We start from the raw sequence: 24041 nt of genomic DNA on the forward strand, positions 1-24041 counted from the left end.
TAAGACCCGTGTTAAAAATCCTAACTTTCACTATTTTTTTCGTTCTTAAATGGTCGATGACCCCATCTGAAATTTCGCACATGTCATTATTGATAATCTAACTATGAGATATTAAAAAATTATTTTTTTCTGTTGCGCAGACATTCGCGACCGAGCCTCCTTAATAACGTTACGAAAGCCACAAGTTGGCCTGTGTAAATTATTCCAGCAGTTTTGAATAATACCACCAGTTTTTGAAGCACTATCATGAAGTTTGAGTTTTAAAACTTTATGATGATAGAAAAATAACGATAAAACTTCGTTAACAGTCGGAAGTTTACGGTTGTTAATTTTCTCGATGGGAACACCAATTAAATAAATTTTTTCCGTTATCATATTAGCGCTTTTGGTAAAAAAATCAGATTTTCACTTAACTAAGTAACATAATAAATTATTCCACAAAAATGAAATAAACTAATTATTTATGACACTACAATTAGGGTTAAAGTAATTACTACACTGAAATTGTTATAGTTAACTGATAACTTATTATTATCGAACAAACACAACTAAACAAAGTAAAGAAATGCAGAAGAAAATTTCACTTAGAATAATTTATAACAATAAAATAAAACTCAAATTTAATTAGATAATGTTCAAAATACGACGCACAATTAAAAATGAATAAGTAGGAATACTCATACGCTGAGAGCTTTGTCTTAGAACGATGCAACGGTAAAAACTAGGTGGTGGGGATAAAGGAAAACTTTGTACTCAGTTCTGCGGTAAGGGTAGGGGTAGCAGATTCGCGTGAAGCCCGCGACACCTCGCAGCGTCAACCATTCAAGGTCAGACAATAAACATTGCTAATGAACATTTGCAAACGTAACAGTAGAAGACGAGTACTTCGAACTGCGACAGAACTATGATCGAGAAAGATAGAACAATAAAGAGTTAATGATGAAAGTTGGCAAATTGAATATCATAGATAAAAGTGTATACGTATGCAAATAAATGAATTGAGATAAATGAATCAATTTTTTTTTACTATTAGAATAATTTAAATATAATAAAAATTGATTTTGTTGATAAACAATTTTTTGATTGAAGTAATACCCTAATAAATTTTGATTTTTTGAAAAAAACTTTAGTGGCATGCCAGAAAAAAAATATTTGTAATATTTGAGTTATAAATTTATGATACAAGTGGAGACAATTATGTTTGACGCAAAATAAACGGTTAAATACTTTAAAAATTAACTTTAACATCAAATAACTTTGAAAGGAGTGAGTTTATCGAAAAATGTGAAGAGACCTTTTTTGTAGAGCACTAAATTTCCCTTAAGAATAATCCATGGTCTTGAAAAAATATTGATATTTAAGGTCATTTTGGAAATCCCGAATACAAAGTAAAAAATTGAAAAAATATACCAATGTTTAAGGCTCGATTACAAGGAATGGGCTCGTCTTACGAAAGTTTACTAAGAGAGCTTTTTTGTGGGGAATTTAATTTCCTACAAGGGTAAGAGATGAAAAAATTTCTTAAAATTGACTAAGTCCGAATTTTATGCAAAAAATACGGCAACTATTGAAAAATCAATAACTGCAATGATGCACCTCTTAATATTATTATTAAAAGCTTAAACTTTCTGGAAACTTTTTTTTTATCGTCATGAACAATATTTTCAGAGTACTGTCAAGAAAAAAAATTGTTCAATTTTTTTGGCCCAGTCTAATGATTACGTTTACACAGCACTCTTACTCCGGTTTAGTTACATCAATATAGATATACAAAATGCATATCTGTCTTTATATATAAATATACCCGTCTGTATATACAAAACCGGAATAAGAGGGCCGTGTTAACGTAGTCAATGTCTGCTGTTACCGTGCTACCTCTATTTTAATGTATGCTGTGCTGCCGTGCTACGTTCTGAAGTTGTCGTCAGATTTCCAATCATCAACAACTAATTTCAACAACCAATCATAACATCGGAAAATAGATGTCGTCAGATCCTACCAAACAGAAACTCGATAGCATCAAAGTGCCTTTGATGGTGTTCAAGAGACTCGGTAGAGTCTCGGGACAAGAACATTGACAGCCCTGTCGTCTGCTGGCCTGAGGCTCTCGCCGAGACTATATTTTCTCTGAATAAAACGATTCGCGATGGTGGGGGTAAAATTGGCATGTGATTTTCTTTAATTGCAAAGCTCATGAGTTATGTACGGCTTTGAAAATTGAACTTTTAGCTAATTAAGAAGTTCTCTGTCGAATAAGTCCAAAATCAGCATGCTCGGTGTCGTAATTTCTGAGAAAAAACTTTGCACGGGCTTAAGATTATGCAAAAGTTACTAACACATTCAGGATTTTACGGATCTGTATACGCGTACTCCAACCGCTACAAACATAGGCCTCTTGGCCCCCATGATTACCAGTCCCTGGTGAGATAAATTTTGTTTCACCAATGAAGAGTGAGAGAATTTTTGGGCCAATGACATTCAAGAAGAAGAGCAAGGAAGTTTGGCGGAAAGCTAAAAAGCTCGAGAGCTCGAAAGTACTCGAAAGTCACCAGCTGAAGTTTCACGTCATGTTGACATTTGGGGTTATGATGTTATGAAGTGCGTGCGGGAAAATAAAAATCTCAGTGAAACCCTATGAGACACTCATGTAGTTCAAAACACAAATGCACGATGATTTATAAGAAGAAGTTGTTCGATCTGTTCTCTCGAAGCTTGCTTTAAATGAGCAATTCATTACTAAAGGATATAAAAAAAACCATTTCAAACGCAATGAATAAAAAAATGAATCTGTTAAATCATGGTAATGCGTGAAAAACGTTTGGTTCAAAGGAACAAAACGTGGTCAAATAAATGCAAAAGTGACGAGTACATCGGATGACGAGTGAAAAAAATTCAAAACATAATAGTATGTAAAAAAAATTACGAAACCAATTGTAAATAATTTCAACAAAACAATTAAGAAAAGCTTTTACAAATCATGAAAAAATATTATATTAAATTAAAATACAAATCTGTAATTATATTGTAAAGGGGAAAAAAAATTTAAATAGGACGTGAGAAATTTAATCTTACGGGAAGCACCCGGAACTTTAGAAAGTTCAAGTGAATCAAAAAAGTTACCATCTGAGTTATGTGCAGCACTACAATTTATGGCATCAATCGGAGGATAAGTATTTTATTAGTATATAATACATAATTTTTCACAATATGAAATTATTCTGAGAAACGTTCAAATCCAAAAAAAAATCGCATCGAAGGTAAAAGTCATTTGTTACTCTATGGTGGCAGAGACTTACTTAGAAGAAAATCGATTCTTCTCAGACTTTCAGGATCCCCTGGTATTCACAATATTCGACGTCGATTTCGTATCGGTACAAATTATGTTTAAATATGTGCTAAAAGTACTTGTCCGGCCCATCACTTTTCATTCAAATTGCTCATTCAAATAAAAATCAGGGCTCTTCTAGATCTGATGGATCACATCTATGCGTACAGAGGGAAACAGAAGGAATTTAAAAAATGACCTCCAAGAGATTTTAACTTAATTGCATTCATTATAAAAACATGCGAACAAATTTTTCTGTAATATCCAAGAGATATTATTGTGTATTTATGAAAAAGTATCCTTCGCACGATAAGCATTGTCCAGCCTCCAAATTAACTCCCCAGTTTATATTGAAATGACGGCAATTTTTACTACACATTTTATTCTTCAAACGAATTTTATTCGTTATAGCAACTAATCTATTCTATTACTGAAGATATTCAGCTGATAATAAATCGCAATTCAATAAATTTTCGAGCAGATTCGTCTGCACAATTTCATTTTTTTATGGTCACGTACACAATTGCACTTTGTTGAAATCAACATTAAAAAATGAGTGCGACACGGGCATTTCTTGAAATTCGATGAAAAGTGATTCCCTAGTGTATTACTATATACACTTTAGTAGTAAGGCTACGCCGGTTCTGGCTCAAATGGTGGCGAGGGGGGAGCGGTGTGCGGGGAAGCGCCAGGGCCAGAGGGGGGCAGCGAATGGGGAAGCCGCGCGCCGTAGGGCCGTGTGTGTGTGTGTCGCACACATTCTCGCGGCCCTTGAAAAAGAAGGAGAGATAGAGCCGATGGTGAGTGTGAGAGAGATGGAATGAGAAAAATCGTGTGTGACATTTAATTAATTTATGACCAGTGCGTTACGGATTTGTCTTCGCCTCGGATGCTGATAAGGGAGGGGAGGGGGGGGGGGGCATAACGAAGGGTCTGCCGTTGGAGAGAGAGGTGTGAGAGAGATAGAATGACCGTAGAGAGCAAAAGCATGAGAGAGACAGAGTGAACGAGAAAAAATATTCTCTAAGAGTTTTGAACTCTGGGTGTACGTCGAGATGAAAACATTCAGAAGGGTCTGCAGCTCAAGAGCAAAATTATTCTACAATAATTCTATAAGAGGTCTGAAGATTTTTTCGACATTTTTCTATAAGAGGTCTGTCCGCTCAAGATTTTCAAAATTTAGTTATTTTTTGATATCCGATAGTTGCCGAGTGTAGGAGAGAGAGATGGGTGGTTTCAATAGGCTGAAATAGACTTTACTCATTTAGATTGAATTTATTGTATATTTTACAGAAAAACAAATTCTATAAAAAAGTTTATTCGTTTTATTCATAATGTCTGCTTTCCGATCGATGCTGGCACTGAAACAGATCAAGGTAAAAGTTTGAATAAGAATTTTCAAATCTATGCAAAAATTTTGCTCATCAATGAGGTACTTACCCCTTATTCAATCTAGATCACAGTCTGGACAGATATTCTGCGTCACCACCTGGTAGAGACGAGTCCTACAGTCCTGACAACTCGATGCAGAGGCAATATTCCAATACTCTGTTCTATGCTTTCGCACCGCTGTGAGCTTCTCGAACATTTCACCTCCAGCCCCGAGAACACAGACACCACACAATTTTTCGCCACGTTCGGTGCGGTAATATACCGAGACAAATGCACACTCTCGATTTTTCACTCAAATTCAGTTTTTTCTTCTTCAGTGAATGTACACCACACTTTTTCATATACATCATGTGTTGAATCACATTCACTGACTGTAGTAACCACCGATTCGTTTTGCGACATTGTTTTTCTTCAAATAACTGAAGGGAGCGGAGTCCTCGAACAGAAATGAAAATGTTTTGAAAAACCTCTTGTTCCAAATTTGGTGTTGCATCCCCTCTCTTCAAGTTTTTCCCCAAAAACGCACTTTTCTCAGAGATGACCCTCGAGCAAGAAATAGTAAAAAAATTATCTCTACATGCAACGTTAAAATCTACTCCTCACGCTTTCTTGGCAGACGAAAAAAAAGATGGCCGCGAGTACAATATATGATCTGAGATGCTGTAGTAAACTCGAAAATTCTGAGAAATCCTTTTTCCTTCCATCATATCTCGAGGGAAAAAGTCTCTCTCTCTCTCTCTCTCTACTCTCCTCTCTCTCTCCTCTCTCTCTCTTCTCTCTCTCTCCTCTCTCTTCTCTCTCTCTCTCTCTCTCTCTCTCTCTCTCTCTCTCTCTCTCTCTCTCTCTCTCTCTCTCCTCTCTCTCTCTCTCTCTCTCTCTCTTCTCTCTCCTCTCCTCTCTCTCTCTCTCTCTCTCTCTCCTCTCTCTCCCTCTCTCTCTCTCTCTCTCTCTCCTCTCTCTCTCTCTCTCTCTCTCTCTCTCTCTCCTCTCTCTCTCTCTCTCTCTCTCTCTCTCTCTCTCTCTCATATTTAAATCTAGATGAGCAAAAAACGACGACTCCCAGCGATGCTCCCGAATAGGGCTCAATCTTCAGTTTGACTATTAAGCCCGAAAGAGTAAACACGAGAGGGACTGTGTCGTAAAACTCGACCGCATCATGTCTCTCGTCACCGACGTTATTGCTACGCGGAGCAATGGCTGCGTATGCAAGCGACTCTTCTTCGGACGTTGGAGCAATATTTGGTCATGTCTCTCGTCACCGACGTTGCTACGCGAAGCAATGGCTGCGTATGCAAGCGACTCTTCTTCGGACGTTGGAGCGATATTTGGTGTCACGAAAAAAGATGGCCGCGAGTCGAAACAATTTATGATCTGAGATGCTGTAGTGAACTCGAAAACTCTGAGAAATCCTTTTTCTGTCCATCATATCTCTCCCTCCCTTCCATATTTAAATCTAAATGACCAAAAGCGACTTCCGTCGATGCTTCCGAAAAGGGCTGAATCTTTGGCTTGACTAGTTAGTAAGTATCGAACCCCGAAAGAGTCAACACGACGAGATAACTTGAGAATGACTCTATCGTAAAATTCGACATCAACGCATCATGTCTCTGGTCACCGACGTTGCTACAGAGCAATTGCTGCGTATGCAAGCAACGCTTCTTCGGACGTTGGAGCAATATTTGGTGTGGGAACACCAGTGTGATACACTTATCGAATCGTTAGAGGCGCAAGTTCGATTAAAGCAATCACGACTGGGATGGCACCACGCAATCACTTCGCAAATCTTACGTCTCGAATGTTTGAAGCAGGTAACACGTCAACGCTTCATACATTGGGGCGGCGGAGTATCGAATGATTGTGGATTAATATGGCGAGAAATCGAGAGCGCATTCGGAAATCGCTTGTCAACCGGGGCTGTAATTAATCGTGATCACATCGACCCACGGAAGTTCTTACTGGATGCATTTGAACTTGTTGAAAAACAAGTGAGTGCTCATATACGCAAGTATAGCAGCATTAAAGTGAACACTTCGTTCAATGGAGAGTTCAGCGTGGGTGATAAGCGGGCGAATAAAAGTATCAACACGGGAAATGTTGAACTTTTTACAACATCGGATCTGAGAGAGTGGTATCAGAAGCGAGTCGTGGAGCCAACTCTGAAATCGCTCGAGGAGTTCCAGGAGAGTGACAGTGGCTGGACCCTAACATCAATAACCAATCTAACAGTGAACATCAACGAGTACAATGCTTTGCGTGCGGGATGTCACATTCCATTGGCGAAACGCATACTCTTGAAGAAAGCAGTCGTTAATGTGAAATCACGAGATAATGCGTGTTTCGGATGGGCAATGACTGCTGCACTTCATCCAGCAGAACAAAACAGTGATCGCATATCTTCATATCCACATTATTCGACGATATTTAATCTCCAAGGCATCAGATTTCCTATGACGTTGGATCAAATTGGGAGATTTGAAAAATTAAATAATCTCTCAATCAATGTGTATAGCGAGAAGAAGGATGTGATTCTGCCAGTGCGGGTGAGCAAGGAGAAGAAAGAGCGACATGTCAACTTGATTTACGTCGAAGACGTGTCAGAATGTGGAATTGGACACTTTGCTTACATCAAGAATTTATCTCAGCTCGTCAGCTCACAACTCAATACTAATGAGCACCGGAAATACGTTTGCGATCGGTAAGTAAATTGTTATACGAGTGTACTTCTTTTCCCCTTTATAATTGTGACAAAATATTAAAAAGAATTTGAAATTTTACAGATGCCTCCATTACTTCGCAACCATCGAAAAGCTGCAGTCACATGAGGTGGATTGCGGCGTACTCAACGATTGTGCTGTTCGACTACCGGGTGAAAACGACAAATGGCTAGAATTCACGAACGCCAATCGGAAGGAGCGTCTCCCGTTCGTGGTATACGCCGATCTCGAGTGTATCTTGGAGAAGACCAGCGCTGAAGAGAGAGAGAAAAACAAGATCCAACATCATCGCGTCTTCAGCGTTGGATATTACGTAAAGTGCTCTTACGATGATTCGTTATCGGGATATCACGAGCGCCGAGGTGAGGACTGTGTGGAATGGTTCGTCGAAGAACTAAAACAATTAGCTTTGCGCGATGAAAAAATTCTCCTAACGAACATTCCAATGAAACAATTGACTCCGCAAGAGTGGAAAAAATTTCGGGAAGACAAAGAGTGTCATATTTGCGAGAAACCTTTTGTCGAGGGTGATGAACGTGTTCGCGATCATTGCCACCTGACAGGCCAATTCAGAGGTCTGGCTCATTCAAATTGTAATTTAAACTATCAAAATTCGTTTTTCATGCCAATAATTTTTCATAATTTATCCGGTTATGACGCGCATTTCATCATAAAAGAAGTTGCAACTGCGTTCGCGGGGAAAATCGATTTGCTTCCGATAACAAAAGAAAAGTACATCTCCTTCTCGAAAACGGTTCAAACAGGCAAAGACACGTGGAAAAATATAAAATTACGTTTCATCGACTCTTTCAGATTTCTCAATACGAGTCTCGATAAATTAGCATCTTTTTTAACTGCCGACAAACTCGTAACGTTAAAATCACAATTTCAAGATGTAGACCATTTTCATTTATTAACGCGGAAAGGTGTCTTCTCGTACGAGTATATTGATAGCTTTGAAAAGTTGAATGAAACGGAGCTTCCACCGCGGGAAGCATTTCACAGCTCTTTAACTGATTCAACAGTCTCCGAAAAGGAGTATGCACATGCGAAAAATGTATGGGAACGATTTTCAACGCGAACGCTCGGTGAATACAGCGATTTATACTTAAAGACTGACGTATTACTATTAGCCGATATCTTTGAGAATTTCCGCGATACTTGTCTAAAAAGTTATGGTCTTGACCCTGCGTTTTACTATACTCTCCCCGGATATACCTGGGATGCCATGATGAAATATACCAAAGTAAAGTTTGAATTGCTCACAGACATTGATATGGTATTGTTCGTGGAGAGAGGTATTCGAGGTGGTCTTAGTCAATGCTCCAAAAGACATGCCCGTGCCAATAACAAGTACATGAACTCGTATGATCCATCTATTCCATCGTCATACTTGATGTATTTTGATGTGAACAATTTGTATGGATGGGCAATGAGTCAACCACTGCCTTATGCAGATTTCGAATGGATTGAAGACATTGCAAACTTCAACATCGAGTCTCATCCACTTGACTCTGAAATTGGTTATATACTGGAGGTTGATTTGGAATATCCAAAACACTTGCACGATGCACATAGTGATTTGCCATTTTGTCCAACGCATGATAAACCTCCGGGCACGAAGCAAGAGAAGCTTCTTGCAACGGTGAATGCGAAAAAACGATATGTCATACACTATCGTGCATTGCAGCAGTGTTTGAAACATGGTTTGAAAATCACAAAAATACACAGAGTCTTGAAGTTTAAGCAATCTTCCTGGCTCAAAACATACATTGATTTGAATACACAGTTTCGTACACGTGCGAAAAATGATTTTGAAAAAAATCTGTTCAAATTAATGAATAATGCTGTGTTTGGAAAAACCATGGAGGATGTTCGTAGTCACGTTCAAGTTAAACTTTTAACGAAATGGTCAGGTCGATACGGAGCAGAAGCTATGATTGTTAAATCTAACTTTCACAGTCGAAGTATTTTTGCGGAAAATTTAATCGCTGTAGAGTTGCGAAATCTCCAAGTCATGTTTAACAAACCGATATATGTTGGCATGTCCATTTTAGATATTTCAAAAACTTGTTTATATGAATTCCATCACGAATTCATGATGCCGACGTATCAGAATAAATGTAAAGTCATGTATACAGATACTGATAGTTTAATTTACCATATTGAGTGTGAAGATGCATATGAGGACATGAAATGTAATCTCGACAAATATGATACCAGTGACTATCCCCCAGACAACGTCTATGGCATACCGCTTGTGAACAAAAAGGTCCCGGGTCTCATGAAGGATGAGAACAATGGGGCCATAATGACTGAATTCGTTGGATTGAGATCGAAAATGTATGCAACGCGAGTTGAGGGCAAGAACGATGTTAAAAAAGCTAAAGGAGTCAAGAGTAATGTTGTTGCGAGAACCATAACATTCGACGATTATGTGAAATGCCTCGGTGAGCAGATTGAAATGAAGCGTTGTCAATCTTCAATTCGCTCAACATTACATAATGTCTATACGATCACGGAGACGAAAATCGCTCTAAGTCCACACGATGACAAGCGATACATAATACCTGAAACGGTAGACACGTTGCCATGGGGCCATTACAGTATTCCCGAATTTTCAGAAGCTATGGAGGCATTGTGAATGTGTGCTTACGAGTGTTGGAGATTAAGAGTATATTAAAGGCAAAAAAAAAAAAAAATTGTGAGAGTGAGGACATTTATACGAAATAAGAAAATTCTGTAAGAGAGGAATTTTCCTCAAAAACTTGTACATTTGTAATTGATGTAAAATAAAATTTTTTGTGAATCTCTGTCATTCTTTTTCCTTCGAATCTGCTGTTCGTGGGGGAAAGGTCGTTAAAATAAACCAGACTTTGAATTTTTCATCTTTATTGTTCACAAATCATCCTTACTTATCCAACTATTGTGTGTATTGTCGAAACCTAGCCATTTCACAAACAACTGACTGCCACGCTTCTTCAACACTTTTTCAATTAGATACGTGTCGGGATTTTTTGTTCGAAGCAGCTCATGCTCGTAGAAACCACCTGCGATGGGCTCCTCTTGATAATCTTTTATATTATAAGTAACTGGATTAGTTTTTCTCACTCGATATATTGTAAAAATTTCCGTTGTCCAATTTGGCGTATAACCTTTCTCAAATACATTCTTAAATTTACTTATGCGTACTTTATCGCCAATTTTGAATTTTGCTGGTTTCTCCCCATCCACAGTTCTATTATATACGTTATGCAATAGTTGCGCCTCATTCGCAGCGTTCACATCTTTCGGTTTCATCTTTATCGTATGATGCTGTGTAGCATTATATTTCTCAATTAAGGTTTCGAGAATATCAATCCATTTCCAGCTTCCGCGAAAACTAAATTGCATCCACATTTTATTCTTGAGTGTACGATTGAAGCGCTCACAAATTGATGCTTTCAAGTTGCTAAATGTTGAATACAAATGTATATTATACTTTTTCATCAGGGCCTTAAAGTCCGTATTGTAAAATTCTTTTCCTCGATCGACGTGAAGATTTTTGGGTATGCGTCCTTTGCTGAGAATTGATTCCATTGCAGCGGTGACATCTTTTCCACTCTTACTCCTCAATGGTGCGGCCCAGGCAAATTTGGAGAATATATCGATGACGGTGAGGAGAAATTTATACTTGGAGTTGTGTCGTGCATATGCAGACATATCGACAAGATCAGCTTGCCAAGTCTCATCCAGGCCGCGTATATCCACTCGTCGACGTGGGTAATTTCGTCGAGCTGGCTTGTGTAGCTCCTCTACCACCGCGGCACGCTCATTCTCTCGCAACTTTTCACTTTTTAAGCTCCGTGATTGCATTTTCGAAATCTTTCATCTCCTTCAACAGGATGGTAAGATCATCTTTTATTTGCTCCGCGATTGTACTTTCCAAATTTTTCATCTCCTTGCGTAGAGTGGCGAGATCATCTTTTACACGCTTCTCTAGAGCAGCCACATTCGATTCGCACCTTTGATTCGTTATATGAGTCACACTATGAGTTATAGAATGAATGTGTTTACTTAATGCACCGAGTGTTACAACATCTCTGGCATTTATTGGGTCGCCAACGTTTTCCAATCGTTTTCGTTCCAAATCGTAATGACCGTCTGATGTAATTTTGAATCCAGCACCTGGTTTACCCGGAGGACCTGTACCACCACGTCTACTCAACTTTCGTCCAAACACATCGACGCTCATGTTGGGAATGTGGATGAAAGCAAGCCCTCACATGTTAATAAATGATTTTAGCTTCACGCAATTCCTCGATAATCGATATGATTTCATTCGAATGTGATGAGTTTCCAGCAGCTTGCGATCCGAGCAATAAACGAAGACGATCCACTAGTTCATTCGGATCATCCCAATAAACATAGTCGATAGAAGTATGCTTTTGTGCTACCTTGTACTGGGGCAGAGCACCACCCTTCTTATCGTTGCTACGCAGCATGTGGGATATATAATTTTTGAATTTACTATTTTTATCCTGACGTACTGCACCCGTGCGTTTATAAAATTTTTTATGAGCATTCGTTGTAATGACAATTTTCTGATATTTCTCCAAGTCATTTGGAGTTATATATTTGAGTTCAGGCTCTTTTTTAAACAACAGTTCCACCAAGCCAATACTTTTGGGATACTTTTCATCTCCAACCACTATACGATCGAGTTCGAAATGAATCGGTGAATCACCAATCATTAATCTGTTCTGAGCGAGATTTCGTACTCCATACAAGCCATCTAATCTTGTTTTGTTATTACTACGCAGTAGACCCAAATATTCACGTATCAAATTATCAACATCTTCAGATGATTCCAAATTATCGTCATCATCATCATGATTATCATTATTTTTAGTTACGGATACATCGACATTCTCATCAGTAATTGCATCATGCCAAATATCGTCTTTGAAAGAAATATCTTGCTGCATGCTATTTTCTCCGAAATTTGGAGACTCCTCCTTCTCCTCCTCCTCCTCCTCCTCCTCCTTCTTAACATTCATACGTTCACTCTTAATTTTCGGTTTTTTCGTATACGAAACTAGCTCCTCTAATGGTTCGACAATCGGTTTAAACACATCTTGCATTCTCTGCTGAGCACTATCACGTCCACTTTTCAACATTCGATGTTTCCGTCTGATTGCATCACTTGCCTTGGCAAGTTCACTCACTACAGCCTTCTCCCTTAAAAGTTCTTTGCTCTTCATGTTGACGTATGCAAGTCAGACTCTAGACTGTCTTTAAAACTGAAAGAACAATCATTTATCATCGACGGTGAGGAAGGAATCAAATCCTCTTCTATATCTTCCAGCATTCATCACTCTCCTTGTCAATCGTGATGAATCCATACTTGTCCGACTTCCAACACTTTATACACATATTTTTGAAGCACGCATAAGTCATATCAGTATTCACATGGTCATTATACACATGTTTTAGATTCATATCGTCTTGCTTGAATAGTACAACAAAATTTGCATTATCTCTCACAAGATGTTTCGGGATACGGGTATACGTTTGACATAGATAAAAACTGTCCACAATCTCATGTCTCCCCATGGAAAAAAATGCTCTCACATTATCCTGCTTTTCGCATGCTATATCATCAAAGATAAATATTGAGTTTGGTCGAGCTTCACTGGGGGCCACAACTTGTTCATGCTCGTTAAATGGGAAGAATTCCACTCCTTTCACGGGTTTGAGCATTTGCTCGAGAAGTCGATATTTCGGCTGTTTCAACAATTTCGAGTAGAGATAAATGTTCTCGAATCTCAAACCGTTTGGATGTATCAGGAGCGTAAGTAGAGCATTCGTTTTTCCACAATTCGATGGTCCACAAAACACGGCACGAATGCTACTAGGTAGTATGTTCCCATGACGCTTCACTTTCTTTGCATTACCTACGAGTTCATCGAAATTTATTACGGGAAGTTGACCACCTTGTTTCTTCATCTTCATCACGCATGCTACTGATTGAAAAAATCATATAAATGCGACTTTATAATATAATACTGATCAGTCGTGTTGCGACCACCGCGTGGTAATGATTGTGCATGGCAAAGGTCTTGTCAACAGTCTAATTAACAATCTCCCGGTGGAATTGCATCTACCAGGCTATCAATATTGTGGACCTGGCACAAAATTGGCCAAACGTCTTGCTCGTGGTGATCCAGGTATAAATCCGCTGGACGCAGCTTGCAAACAGCACGATATCGCATATTCGAAAAATCGCGACAATTTGGAAGCAAGACATTTGGCGGATAAAGTTTTGGCTGAACAAGCTTGGAAGCGTGTAACCTCGAAAGACGCGAGTCTCGGTGAAAGAGCAAGTGCTTGGGCTGTGACGAACATTATGAAGACTAAGAGGAAATTTGGATTGGGTATGAAACGCCCGAAAAGTGTTTGCCTGAAAAAGATTATCGGTGCTGCGAAGAAAGCAATGATACGTAGTGATGATTCTCGTAAAGTCGTAATGTCTGCACTGAAAGGTGCGCGAGCTGGTGTAAAGGGCGTTAAAGTACGCACGCCTAGGATTCTACCTGTTCCTCAAAAAACCGGCGGTTTATTACCCTTCCTCGTACCCATCTTTGCCGGTCTTAGCGCTGTTGGAGCATTGTCGGGTGGCAGTGCTGCAATAGTCAAAGCTGTAAATGCTGCTCAAGCGGCTAAAAAGGAATTGGACGAACGTAAGCGTCACAATCGAACACTCGAGGCCATCGCTTTGGGTAAAGGTTTACACTTGAAACCATACAAACAGGGTTTGGGTCTTTACCTCGGGTCAAAAAACGTATGATCACGCTACCACATCAACCACTCACCGACATCGATCTGCTAAAGTATGCGGGAGCCATGAAAATTCGTAACTTTCGCGGTGTTTTCATGCGTGACACTTTACCTGCGGACGGACCACTCGAGCAAGAATCAGCAATCGTTAATTTGGATGATAATGTGGGACCTGGTACACACTGGGTTGCTTATAAAAAATCTGGCCGAGGAATCACATACTTTGACAGCTTTGGCAATCTTCCACCTCCACCCGAACTCATGAAATACTTTAATGTTGGTAGCGTGAAATATAATTATAAAAAATATCAAGAATATGACACAATAATATGTGGACATTTATGTTTAAAATTTTTGTGTAATCAACTGAATCGGCGAGACAATTATAAACTATATAAATAAAGATTATGGAGCTATGTGTTTAGTTCTAAAGTTGCGAGCATCATGGATGATAGTTTAACTATTACCATCACTGGCACATCCTCCATACTCGAAGCACAATTTTTTCCACCCATCGAACTATCGCCCGACAAAAATTATACTCTTGGACTCGTCGAGCTGCTCACGTTCAATTCAATTCCGAATATTGACATTGGTTGCAATGAATTTCATGTTGGAACGCAAGTGTTGACCATTCCAACGGGCAGCTATGAAATTGAAGATATTGAAAAATATTTGAAAGCTCAGTTGACAAACATACAAATTCAGCTTAAGCCGAATAATTATACGCTACGTAGTGAAATTGAGTGTAATCAATCGATTGATTTTACATCGAACAATCCTATTGGACCTCTTTTGGGTTTTACATCGCGTCGATTGGAACCCAATAAAAGACACGTGTCTGATTTGCCGGTATCCATTATCAAAGTGAACGCCATCCGAGTCGAGTGTAACATAACAACTGGTGCATACATCAACGGACGAAAAGTTCACACAATTCATGAATTTTTTCCATCTGTACCGGCTGGCTATAAAATCATCGAAGTACCATCGAGTGTCATTTATCTACCAATCACAAATCGGCAAATTGACAATATACAACTTCGTATTGTTGATCAGGACGGAGATTTGATAAATTTTCGCGGCGAAGTAATCACCATAAGACTTCATATAAAATCTCGATGGGGATAATTTACAATCACCGTATTGGCAATATTAAAATCAATTGAAAAAAATTCCATCTAATTTACGTGCAGCATTAAAATTTATTATATCAATTCGAGGCCAAGTATTTTCTAATGAATTGAAAAAAGTTACCACTTGAGTTACGTGCAGCACTAAAATTTATGATATCAATCAGTGGACAAGTATTTTATTAGTAACTCCAAATTTTGACATTATTAAATTGTTCTAAGAAGCTTTTAAATCCAAAAAAAATCACATGAAAGCTAGTCATTCGTTACTCTATGGTAGCAAAGACTTATAAGAAAATCGATTTTTCTCAGACTTTCAGGATCCTTGGTATTATTCACAAAATTCAACGTCGATTGGATCGATACAAATTATGTTTAAATAAGTGTTAAAAGTACTTGTCCGGCCCATCACTTTACGTTTAATTTGTTTATCCAAATAAAAATCAGGGCTTGTCTAGAACTGATGGTTCACAAGTCACAAGTATTCATGCAGAGGGAATTGAGAGAATTATCTTCAAGTAATTTTTACTTAGTTGCACTAATTCAATAAAAAACGGAAACAAATTATTCCGCAATATACGAGGGATTTTATTCTGCATCGATAAATGAAACAAATTGTACATAATATATATGTTCAAGCTTCCAAAATAACTCTCCAGTTTATATTCAATGATGTCAATTTTTACTTCCTACTTATTCTTCCAGCGAACGAATTCCATAAGGAATAAGAACTAACCTATACTATTATTAAAAGCATTAAACTAATAATGAATCGCATTTCAACAAATTTTTAACCAGATTCTGCCATACAATTTCGTTTTTTTATGATTGATTTTTTATTGAATGAATAGTGATGGGCCGGACAAGTACTTTTAACACTTATTTAAACATAATTTGTATCGATCCAATCGACGTTGAATTTTGTGAATAATACCAAGGATCCTGAAAGTCTGAGAAAAATCGATTTTCTTATAAGTCTTTGCTACCATAGAGTAACGAATGACTAGCTTTCATGTGATTTTTTTTGGATTTAAAAGCTTCTTAGAACAATTTAATAATGTCAAAATTTGGAGTTACTAATAAAATACTTGTCCACTGATTGATATCATAAATTTTAGTGCTGCACGTAACTCAAGTGGTAACTTTTTTCAATTCATTAGAAAATACTTGGCCTCGAATTGATATAATAAATTTTAATGCTGCACGTAAATTAGATGGAATTTTTTTCAATTGATTTAGCTGTTCGAATCAAATAAGAAGAATGAGGCATCGATTTCCAAGTTTTTTTTTATGGATGGAATTATCAGCAAACACGATACCATCAATGTACTTGTCCCAACCTTTTTTTCCCTAGGGGAAGTTTATGGTTTGATATCACGTCTTTTTTCTCGAAAGTTCCTTATTTATGTTTTAATGAATATATAATTTTAATTTAAATTGCTATGAATTATTTACGATTTACTGCTTATAACGTTGGTTTCCACGAAAAACGACCTATTTTTCGTCAAAATTGTGCTACTTTGGCGATTTTTTTCCTTGTATTCTAATATGTTTTGTCAATTAAGAACCAAAGAGCATGGTGGAAAGCGGGTTGGAGGCCAAGATATAATTTTCGGCTTATAACGTTGGTTTTCACGAAAAAAGACCTATTTTTCGTCAAAATTGTACTGGAAATATTTCGTCACAGGTCTGTTGTTGGACTTCAGCGATTTTTTTCCTTGTACTCTAATATGTTTTGTCAATTAGGAACCCAAGAGCACGGTGGAAAGCGGGGTGGAGGCCGAGATATGATTTTGGCTTGTAACATCTGATTCGTTGAAAAAAGACTGATACCGCACAATCAGTATACTAGTGAAGAACATTATACACTAATGCTGTAGGATTGTAATATATTTGATATTTTCTTACGGTTCGAAATCATTTTTGTTGTGTGATTTAAGAAGTTTTGTTTACATTTTTTGTGGTATAATGCGAAAACGAGCGATCATCAATGTAATTGTCCAAATTTTTTTTTCTCCGAGAAAGGATTTTTACGGCTTGATATCAAATCTTTTTTCTGTGGTAGTTCTAAACCACAAAAAATATTCTTAAATAAGATTTTCTCAAGTTCTCCAATGTTTCTATTGTGATATTTAAAAATAATTCTCCTTTCTCCAATGATTTTCTTTAAGTTTTGTACAATTTATAACAGTTTGATATTCTTCGAATGTTTGAAGTGATATCCTCAATTTTTCAACCATTTCGAACGTGTCTATAATTTTGTGGGATTAAAATCATATTCCGTAAGGTTTTTCAATATTTTGTATCATTGTGGAATTTTCCCCCTTCATTTATAAATTTTGTTTTCATCTGTTTTGATGAAATCATTGTGAATAAAGAAAACATGAAGATTTTTCAATGAAACGAATTTTTGGATTGATTTTCCTTCAAATTTGACAGAAGGAGAACGAAAAAAATATATATAATGTTCACCAAGTCCACCAGAATTCGCAATTTTCACATATGTTTAATGAATTCTAATGCTAGTTATTTTTATTTCATTAAAAAACGTGCTTCCAAGGACTTTTTGAAGCAATCTTTTCCATTCGTATTATCATTCCCAGAGATAGAAAGTTGACGCACCTGCGTCGATGCACAAAATTTTCAAACTCTGCATGTAGCCACCAAGGTTCAACCGGACAAAAGAAAAAGTATGAAGTGCGTCAAGACCAACAGAATTGCTTACTTTTTAATATGAGCATTGCATTTTGAAAACATAACTTCTTATGCCATTCATAAACAGGCCATCGCTGACTTTTTGTATCATTCATCATTATTTTTTATTATTGATTATTATTTATAATCCATTTCCAAATCCTATAATTCATGTATAATTTTTATTATTTGTAGATATCCATATTCCATAATCAAAAAAAGGAAGTACTAATACCTGGCCTGCATGTCAATACACAGAATTTTCCAAATTTGCAAGTATTTGCTGTGATTTATTCATCTAAATTTTGGTACAGACAGAAAAAATTACCACCGATTCATAAAATTTATTATGCCAAATCTAAAAGGAAAAAAGACAGCGCACTTGAAAGTGAACAGAACGCATAATTGTTTCATGTATCTCATTCATATATTACAGTTGGAACCAAAAAGTGAAAAGATTGGCACACCTACCGCTTCGCAGGAATATCAAAGTTCATAGGTATTCGCTGCGTACCAGTAATACAAACTTTGGTGCTATGGGGCAAAAAACTTTAAAATTACCCGAACCACATTTTTGAAACTTATTATGGCATATTCAATAAATAAAGTGACAGATACGCTGCATGTTGAAGTAAATCAAATAGTGTAAAAAGTGACAGACAGATACGCTGCATGTTGAAGTAAATCAAATAGTGTAATTTAGTATGTCTCCATGGTTATACACAGACAAAATATTTGATCACATCCAGAAATGATCAGGCGTAGACTCACACACATGAATTTTTTAATCCATAATGTCAATCGTAAACATGGTCTGGAAATACTCAATATACGTGTCGCTTCATCATGTTGTCAAACTTAAGATGTGTTCATTGCATTTGGAAGATACAAATTTTGATATCACGAAAAATAAGTAACCAATGACTTATTGAAATGAATTTCCAAATTCATCATGCAACAATTCAAGTGAATATCTATGTATTTACATGGCCCAAAGATTTTTTAAAACTCGTGTTTGTAAACAAGCAATCATGAAAACTTTTTGTTATGAATTTTCCAATTTATTGACATCAATATGAGGAAATAGAAATACGAATGTCACTCGAATTGTCTAGAAAATGAATAGAAATTGGTATGGATACACTATAAGCTAAGAAGGTGGGAAAAAGGGCCTGGTGAACACGGCCAAACGAAATGAAAGAAAATATGACAACAATACATTGAATTAGACACTTTTACTTGACCGAAGTTTTTCAACATTTATTTGCTTTCATTTACATACAATCACGCATATTTTTTCTATAATGTAATTACACAACATGAAATTTCTGTTTGGAAAGAACGTTTGAGAGGTTATATAATGAGCGAAAGTTTATTTTTCTCACATAACTCCCGTTGAAAATTTTTGAAGAACCAGAACCAGGATTGCAACAAAATTATGTCATAAATAAACGTAAAATCAAAGAATTTGTACAAGGAGAAATTTCCCAATACTAATATATGTTCGATATAACAAACACTCGCGAACCGATTGCGATGAGCGTAAACTAACCCACATGGTTTTCACAAAACTTACATAACATTTTTTTTTTATAGTCATATAAGAATTTTGAATCGAATTCATACAGCTCGCACTATTTCTCCGAAATTTTATCATTCAGATCGCTGTTGCTATTAATTTGCTCATGCCATCAAAAACTGACAGATGGCGATGTACTATATATCACGTCAAAGTCACTATATGTCTGGTTTTCGTAATACTGTATGACACCACATACCACTATTTTTAATAAAATAAATACATATTTAACACTTTATTAGATGAAAAATATTTTTTTGTCACCCCGCACTTCGTAATGTCGAAAATCCGTTTGTTATAACATCAATAACTGACGGCTGACTGATGGTCTTGTATATATATTCATAAACTGTATTCCGCTGGAACGGTACAGCAAGTGTCCTGACCAATCACAACTCATTATTTCTGTAGCCGGGATCCCGGGACCCGAGCTTCCATAGAAATGGGTTATAGCTGGCATCAAGAGGCCTTTGATGGTGTTCTGTACAGACACAGTAAATCCATAGATGTGTTAGTAACTTTTGCATAATCTTGAGCCCGTGCAAAGTTTTTTCTCAGCAATTACACCACCGATCGTATTGATTTTGGACGCAATCGAAAGAGAATTTCTTAATTAGCTGAAAGTTCAATTTTCAAAGTCGTACATAACTCATAGGCTTCGCAATTAAAGAAAATCACATGCCAATTTTACCCCCACCACCGCGAATCGTTTTATTCAGAGAAAGTATAGTCTCGGCGAGAGCCTCGGGCCAGCAGACGACAGGGCTGTCAATGTACTTGTCCCGAGACTCTACCGAGTCTCTTGATAAGCCAACATGGGATTACGAAACCACCAGTCGTCGAACGACGCTGAAAGCGTTAACACCTCAAAACCTTCTACTATTAAAGAGTTTGGGTCTCAAAATTCGTGGAGTTGCCGTGTGAGAAATTATATGTTGTGCATTTGCTGCTTGCGATGGAGGAAGAAATCATAAACATCCAGACACCCGTCATGTTTGACGAATCCATCATACATTATGAGGTTCATGCTCATCAACCATACGCATCGTCAACATACAACAATAGTGATGAAATACGTATTTCAATCCAACATCAAGATTTATCAATTTTACCGAGCAAAAGTTCAATTCACATTTGCGGTAAACTGACAAAGGCGGATGGTACAGCGTTAGCTGCAACGAGCCTCGTCAACAATGCCATTTGTCATTTATTCGAGGAGGTGCGTTATGAACTTAATGCAGTTGAAATCGATCGTAATAAAAATGTGGGAATCACATCTCTCATCAAAGGATATACATCTCATTCGTCGGCGAGAAGTGCAATGCTTGAGAACACCGGTTGGCTCGATGTTGAGGAGACTCAACAAATTGTAGACGTAGCAGGCAACTTTGACGTATGCATACCACTGAGCATGCTGCTGGGATTTGCTGAAGATTATCGAAAAGTGGTGGTGAATGCAAAACACGAATTGATCTTGACTAGATCACGTTCCGATGATAATGCAATAGTTCAAGCAGCCGCTGAAGATTATAAAATTACACTACGAAAAATTGAATGGCTCGTTCCATACGTCACCGTGGCAGATAAACGGAAAATTCAACTGTTGAAATTCATCGCCAAAGATACTCCAATTCCAATGAGTTTTCGTACGTGGGAATTGTATGAATATCCAATGTTACCAGCGACATCGAAACACGTGTGGTCTGTCAAGACATCCACACAGCTGGAAAAACCTCGATATGTGATCCTGGCGTTCCAAACAGGACGAAAGAGCGTTAAAAGGCAAAATGCGAGCAATTTTGATCATTGCAATGTTACCGATGTAAAATTATACTTAAATTCACAATGTTATCCCTATGGTAACATGAATTTGAATATACCGCAAAATCAGTATGCAGTACTATACGATATGTATACAAACTTTCAACCGATGTACTACAATAAGGAGGCCGAACCGTGGCTTACAAAAACGGATTTTCTCAAATATGCTCCTCTCATTGTGGTTGACTGCTCGAAGCAAAACGATTCTCTCAAGTCTGGGCCTGTTGATGTACGCCTTGAATTTGAAACAAGCACAAATATTCCTGCTCAAACATGCGCATACTGTCTCATTCTACACGATCGCATCGTTGAATACAATCCTGTGAGTGGTGGGGTGAAAAAATTGGTATAAAGTCATGGTGATGATTTTACTAATCGTCAGTCGAGATGGACTTTATCGTTGATCTCCAGGGTTTTAAGGGCTCACGCAATGAATTTATCCCGAAAGAAATATCAATTATTCGAGCCAACGACAAAATTTATAAACCTCTAACGCTGTTCTTCAAATCACCATGTACTTGGGACGCGCTACCCGGTCGATATAAAATAACAAACAAATGGTTGGAACGAAATGTTCACGGGATTTTATGGGACTATGAGGGTCTACCATACAAAACAGCGAAAATAATCATTCAAACAATCTTACAACGAGCTCGTGCTATATACGTGAAAGGGAGCGAAAAGTCTTTGTGGCTGAAGAATTTCTTGGATCTGTCATCGGAAATTATCGATATGGAGACTCTGGACTGCCCATCGTTGCAGAAGTTGCCGAAAAGTCGCCTCGATTGTCCTCACCATCACCATAACAATCCGAAATACAATTGTGCGAATGCGAATGTGAAATCGCTCAGAAGTTGGTTATATGTATATCTAGCATTGTGTGAACGAGGGATTTTCAAATAAACAAAACATTTCTACGATGAGACTTTTTCCATATTTTTATTGCAAGCCCTCCTCCTCCTCCTCCTCCTCCAATTAGTCTACAATATTTCATATTATTATTACTATTATTAGTATGATTTTTCAATAATGATCACAATTATACATTTTTTTCTCTTCACGAAGATTTTGGAATATGTTTGAACAAAATTTTACTCCACTTGTCGGCAAACGTTTCCATGTAGAGTTCTCTCGCTTGAGCCGCCTCCAACAGCTTTTTGAATTCATCCTCGTCTTGGTCGAAAGCCTCGGAAAGTCTCCCCGGTAGAAAAACCATGAATTGACCTCCGATGTTGGCGATGTATCGTTTTCCAAATTTCGTTTTCACCGATCGAATATGATGAATTGGATGATCAGTCCCGACCTCAAGTTCAATCAGCTTCTTCGTTGGTATGTTGTTTTCCAGCGTGGCAACTTTGTTCAAAGATGTAAACTCCATTTTTGAAGAGTGATTTTTTTTTTTTCTCGTCTGCTCTCGAACTAATGCAGCAGCTGACTGACGACGACGACGTTGCTCTCGATTTCTCTTGAATTTTTAGGGTTATTCCCCCTCTACCTCATGCATGTCCTCCCTCTCCCGACATTTTCTACAATTTTTCCGTAGAGGGGCCGGAGCATCAATGTGATCTTCCATCGAAGACGTATTCCAATGATCATGGCATCGACGCAACGATTGAATTTCAACGTCGGATTTGTAGTAATATGGAAAACGCTCCCACAAAACATCCGTAAAGTCACTGAAATATTTCTTGAACGTTGATGGTGATATAATGAGGAGTTCTTCCGCCGTCATTTCACGAGGGCTCCGTATACAATAAATTGCATAAATATTCACTAGCTGTTCCATGATCCAACATTTTTCACACTCTCGACGTATTGGTCCTAGAGCATCAATATGAGTCGACATCCACGGTGGATTAAAATGATCGTGACAATATTGATAAGACTGAACTTCACTATCACTCTTCAAATGTTCAGGTAATCGATCCCATAGCGATGGAATGAATTTACCATAATATTTTATGAGCAGAATCTTAGGAATTGATTCGAGTTCATTTTTAGTCAGCATCCAATGTTCTTTCAACGGGTGGATCTTATACATACTCGCACATCTATCCATCTTGAGAATACTTTTCATACTGAAGTCTTGAAAAAAAAAAAAAAAACAACAAAATGTCGAAAAAAAATCTTGAGACCTCTTATAGAATTATTGTAGAATAATTTTGCTGCAGACCCTTCCCTATCCGGCCCGCACATGAGCGATGACGAATCAGTGGCATTTCAAACTGAATGTTTACATCTCGACATACACCCAGAGTTCAAAACTCTTAGAGAATATTTTTTCTCGTTCACTCCGTCTCTCTCATGCTTTTGCTCTCTACGGTCATTCTATCTCTCTCACACCTCTCTCTCCAACGGCAGACCCTTCGTTATGCCCCCCCTCCCCTCCCTTATCTGCATCCGAGGCGAAGACAAATCCGTAACGCACTGGTCATAAATTAACACGATTTTTCTCATTCCATCTCTCTCACACTCACCATCGGCTCTATCTCTCCTTCTTTTTCAAGGGCCGCGAGAATGTGTGCGACACACACACGGCCCTACGGCGCGCGGCTTCCCCCTTC

At 37.7% G+C, this 24041-nt stretch overlaps 1 protein-coding gene across 1 annotated transcript in view; it reads right to left on the reverse strand.

The window, feature by feature from the left end:
- The window catches only part of LOC122418257 (extracellular sulfatase SULF-1 homolog), a 561276-nt gene that overhangs the window by 454991 nt on the left and 82244 nt on the right, over window positions 1–24041 (reverse strand). The gene's annotated exons all lie outside the window — the stretch shown is intronic.

The sequence above is a fragment of the Venturia canescens genome, chromosome 11 (genome assembly GCF_019457755.1).
Source record: "Venturia canescens isolate UGA chromosome 11, ASM1945775v1, whole genome shotgun sequence".
In the NCBI taxonomy this organism is placed as follows: domain Eukaryota; kingdom Metazoa; phylum Arthropoda; class Insecta; order Hymenoptera; family Ichneumonidae; genus Venturia; species Venturia canescens.